This window comes from Chrysoperla carnea, chromosome 3 (genome assembly GCF_905475395.1).
Source record: "Chrysoperla carnea chromosome 3, inChrCarn1.1, whole genome shotgun sequence".
Lineage (NCBI taxonomy): Eukaryota > Metazoa > Arthropoda > Insecta > Neuroptera > Chrysopidae > Chrysoperla > Chrysoperla carnea.
Window position 1 is genome coordinate 93,750,048 of NC_058339.1, and position 6,000 is coordinate 93,756,047.

A 6,000-nucleotide genomic window follows, 5' to 3' on the forward strand; every position below is an offset into this window, starting at 1 on the left:
TTATTTAGTGTTATGTGTAAATCAAACTTAAATAATATTGATATTGGTAAAAGTTAATATTTGAAATGAATTCAAATCAATTAATAACCAATATTTACATAATATGCAATTTAATATTCTGTAAACAGATTATAAATATTATTTACTTAAATAAATATAGATTATACCCAGATTATTAAAATAACAATACATAGAGCAGCTACCTTCACTAATGAACAAAATCAATTGATGATAGGTACATACGTTTAATTAATAGTGGAGAATATAGGTATTATGAAAACTTATTATTGAAAATGTTCAATATCAATCAATATCTATAAATTATAATCAATGTATTCAATTATTATTTACCACCAGTCAAATATCTATACAAATGTTATGTGAATAATTATTATTAATTCTAATTAGAATTAATTTTATTTACCACAAATTCATATTTAATAAATGAAAGAAAAATTCATCTAAAGAATCTTTAAATAATTTTTTTTGAAACTAAAAAATGGAATTATTTTTTCATTAATTATTAATAAAAAATAGTTTTTTCTTTTTGAATAAAAAAACCAGTAGTGACGTATTTACAATCGTTGAGGCTGTGAGTCAATCGGTTTCTATGGAACTAAGCGGTATAATATAGTGAAACTTTACGAAAGCGAAATGTTGACGTTCTCTGCCGTTTGAATTTATAGTTTAGAAAAACCATTTTCAATTGTAAAATTACATGAATAATAAATTAAAAAAATTTTTTTTTAAAATTTTTCTCAATAATTTTAAACTTATGTAAAAAAAATAAAACGGAATCCTAAAAATGAACACTATAAGCATTAAATTATTGATTGCAAATAAAGAAGCATTAAATGTTTTGTGTCCCAAGTGTAGCCAACAGTTTATTATAGAAAGTATAAGTACATCTATATCTATCTAGTATGGACATAAAACTAAATGTTTGAACAAATGAAGCATTAAGCATGAAGCATAAAGCATGATAGAGCATTATAAGTTTTTATTTATTTTTTTTTTCACTTTTAAAACTTTTTGATTATATTTTACAATATACCACGAGCCAAATCGACAAGATTTCATTTCTACACAAGGTAAGAAATGCAATCTTGTCATGTCATGGCGTTTATTACAATGCTGGTATGGTATAAAGACAGATACTACAAAAGTAGTATCAGTTTACAATACTGTATGATATAAAAACTTGGCGCGTTTATCAATAAGCAATAAACGCTATGTTTGTTGTCACATTGCTCGTCACTCTAAAATTATTAACCTATTTTGCAATTTTAATAAATATTTCTGGTATGAAATTAATAGAATCAGTAACATTACAGTGTTAAATAGTACTATTTGCCAGAAGTGTTGTGGATATCACCAGTCAGTATGAGCCTAACACCCATATTAAAATCGCCCTAATTTTTGCTAATGTTTCGATACATTTCACAGTAAAATTATCTATAAGTATCGATAATTATAAAGAAATCCTCTGTAATAGTCTGGCTCTTAGAATACATAAATATTTGATTACAGCCACCATTCCATGCCCCAAGCATCTATTTGATTTGATTGGATCCATAATGGATTGGATCCAAACCTAAAACTAGAGCTGTATTATCTGATAATATATATATATATATATATATATATATATACAATTTTTATTATATTTTATTAAGTGTACCAAATAAAACGAATCGTGAAACATATAAACAATTGGTAAAAATGTAGAAACATTCCTAACATACTACTTGTGAGAAGAGTAAATAAAATTATCTTTTGTAAATAATATAAACCGTATGAAGTTAAGAAACCTTTAGTAACATTGACATTTTAGAAAATATTGATTCATATTTAATATTTGCCCGAGTTTATGATTGTGTTATAATGTGTGCGACAAGGAATCTAGTCATAGACAAGAACAAACACATACATGATGATTGTGCGTATGATCTACAAATTGTAATTTTTAAAGGGAACACACAACAAATCTATATCTATATAACTATATAAGTAAGTATAATAAGAATGATGTGGGAGAACAGAACAGAACAGAACAGAACAATCAAACAGATAGACAGATAGTCAGATAGATAGATAGACACAGTTGGTTGAATGGATGGACAAATAAATGGTTTTGGTTTGTTATTATCATCACAATACTTTTACCCACATGGGAAAAATTGACAAAATGAGTTTTTTGTTACACAACACAACCAATACTAACTCTAACTACATCGAGAACATCGAGAACATCGAGAAATGACAAATATATAAAGGATCATCACACTTTTACTAACTATAACTACCTATCTATAAAGGCTAAGGCTTGCAGCCTTATACTTACAGGTTCAAATTGAAAAAGGATATCTATTATATTCTATATTATTGTATTTCTATATGTTATATCATATCGTACATATCTAGTTCGATTCTATCTAGAATATAGATTGGTTTAGAATAAACTATATATGATTGATAATTAGATTATCTAGCTATCAATTGTTTTAATAAAAATATTTCGTTTTTTGTTTTGTTTTTTTTTTTTTTTTACATATAAATCACTTTTTAGAAAATGATTTGGAACAAGAATTTGAGTTTGGTTTCAATACAATTATTGATTTTAACGTCTTAAGTCTACCGCTAAACCAACTACACTACCGATGCTTGTTGTATATAAACCAAAATATATAGTATATTATAAAAATAATCAATAAGTTTATTTCAAACTTTCTGTAGGTTAGTAACAACAATCTTCATGTAGTTGACACAATCACATATGAACTAGAGACATGATAAATATGTGTTCATAATAACCAAATACTCTATTTACACGATTATATATTTCAACTAAGTACAATTTTATTTTCCATCAATAATATGACTGATTTCAAACTAAAATCAATACTTTCATAGAAGTAATAATTTTTATTTATTTTACTTCAGTGATTTTGTATCAATGAATTCATATTTTAAATTCAATCCCATTCTATTTAAATGAATTGAATCCGTTGTAATGGTTCAACCTATATGTATATATGTATGTACGTATGTATGTATGTTTGTTATGTTAGATACGAACATTGCAATCCCAAAGAGAAACACACTTCTATTCTACAATATACAAACAAACATATATTAGATTATGTTTTATACATTTATGTTTATCTGTTCAGTACCTAACGTTATGAAGGAGCTTCAACCTTTTTTGTAAGGTTTTTGTAGGTGATTTTTTTTGTAGAACCAGAGTTGTACTATAGTTGTACATACAACATTTTATATTTAGTTGTTTAGAGTTGTTTTAAATAATAAAATGATTGTAAATTAAAAATAAATGTTTCAATAAAACTATTCGACTTGCTACTATTATTATATAAACTTATTGCTAGAGTACAAACATATAGCTATGTGACGAATTCTAGAACAGGGACTCAATTTATAATTCTTTTATATCCGTTTTTACATAAAAGAATACAAAGCACTTCACAAGCTATTCCTTGAATCTAATTTGCTTGAATGACTTCCGTAATGTATAATTTGTAATGGTTTTGTTAGTCCAATCAAATCTAATCCAGTCCTGTTCTGTCCTGTTCTGTTCAGTTTGTTTTAGTAATCCCTATATATAATAAATGTGAAAGTAATGTTGTTTGTTTGTTTGTTTGTTTGTCACGCAAAAACTACTGAATGGGTTTGAATGAAACTCTTCAATAATATAGCTTATACATCAGAATAACACATGAGCTATAATTAATAAAAAAAATATTTAAAAAAAATTAATTCACTGAGGAGGTTAACACTATAACACGATGGTGTTTACTTTTAAACCCAGCGGGTATCAAGCTAGTTTAATATAAAATGAATGCTTTATAAAATAGATAAAACTTATAAAAATAATAAAATACAAACATACATACTTTGTACAAAACAATGTTTTAGACGGGCCATGGACCATGGACCACATATCACACTCTAGCATAATAATGTTATAAATCCATTTAGATAAGACCACCACTCATAAAAATTTATTAAAATCATAAATAATATCAGTCAGCTTCAGATACAGCTTACATCTATTTAATGTTAACTTTAATGTTAATTAGTACCTACTGTTAACGTGATGCATGGCGGGGGGAGGAACTCAAGAAGAGGTCCAAACACTAAATGTAGATGTTGTAGGGGTAAAAATGATGATGAATATTAATAATTTTGTAAAAGTTGAGTTAAAAAGATTTTAAAATGAAAACAGAATGAATTGATGCGTTTATAATTCGATAAAATCATTTTAATTTTTAATAATAAACTTTTAAGTTTAAAGTTTAAAGTTTAATGTTGAATTGGATTGAGTTGCTTGTTTATTCCAACAAAAACTAAACTAAATATGCTACACTGTCTCAGTCTGTAACTTTAAAACTGTAATTGTTCAAATAAATATAGTTAGCTGCCTACAGGATGATCTACGATCTTTTAAAAAACACATATTTGATTTTTATGTAATTATTTTTTGTAATTTTCTAATAAGATTTCCAACTTTCTGTTTATATTTTGAACAACTTATAATTGTATAATAAATAATTGAATAAACTACGGTACGGTATCCTAAAATCGTAAATATAATATAAAAACGTCATAATATTTTTTTTTTATCGTTTTTCATAACGATAACGATAACGATAACGATATAACTGATTGCTAACTAAAATAAAGATGTAAAAAGGGGGTGGGTGGAGGTTTGGTCCACGCACTCATTTACCAGACGTTTGTTTGATTGAAGTAAAAAAAGTGTTTGCTCAACAAATAATAAAAAAAAAAACATAAATATCAAACGATTATTATAAAAATAATGAGACAGATAACCAGTTGAAAACTTGATGTTGAGTTGTATTTGTAGTAAACTGAGAAGTACAAACTAAAAGAACAATTTTATAATTTCTTGTAAAAGTTTTAGATTTTAATAGATTTTAAATCATTCTAATATGATTACTTAATCAAATAACAGTTATGAAAGTTTAAACTTTTGATAAAAATGAATTTAAACTTATCAGAAGTTATTTGTAAGTGTTATTTTTGTATAAATAAAGATTTGAAAAAGTTTTTTATGAGTTTGATTTTATTAATAAATATAATTAGAGGTAGGTATTAAAACATTACACATTGAACATTAAATATAATTATATAAAATTAATTTATTTGTAATTATTAATAGTTAGATAAATATAATAAATTTTATAGTTTTTTTTAAGAACATTTATGATTGATTTAATGATAGTTTAGAACCAACACACAGTAGGTCTGCTCTAATGGTCTAGTCTGGTCTTATAGTCATTAAATATTAATTTTATTACAGCTTTAGCAGCTTTACTTTTATAGCTTCAGATTTATATAAGTTTGGTGGTATTTGTGTGTGTTGTATAAATACAATTAATTATTAAAATATTACATTTATATTGATTTATGTTGTGTTGACCTTATTAAAATATATGTAATTTTAATGTTTAATTCATAAATTGTACAATTATATATCATACAATTTATATATAACTAAAATTTTAACCAAGATATTCTTTTAGTAAAATATTAAAAATTTGTAAGGATTTTTGTACAGTGCAAATATTATAAATGAGACACAGAGTACAAATATTCCTAGTATTGTATTGTAAAGTTATATGAAATGAAATGAATGACATGATAAGTAGCTAAGTATTATTAGTATTAGATTGGTTTGTGCTGTTGTAGGATTAAAATAGGAATCAAAATTCCATTAATAATAAATATAAACAATAAGTTCATTGTACTCATTTTACAACAATCAATCCTACTACAACTAAACAATATTCATTACTTACTTACTTACTACTCATTCATCATTAACTAGTAGCTATTTATTACTATATAAGGTGGACCATTTTAATCCGTTATGGCTAATAGCTTGTTTTGTAGTTAATCAATTCAAAAAATAAACTCCAATAAAAGTTTGATAGGGGATATGATATTCTCACATCAGTT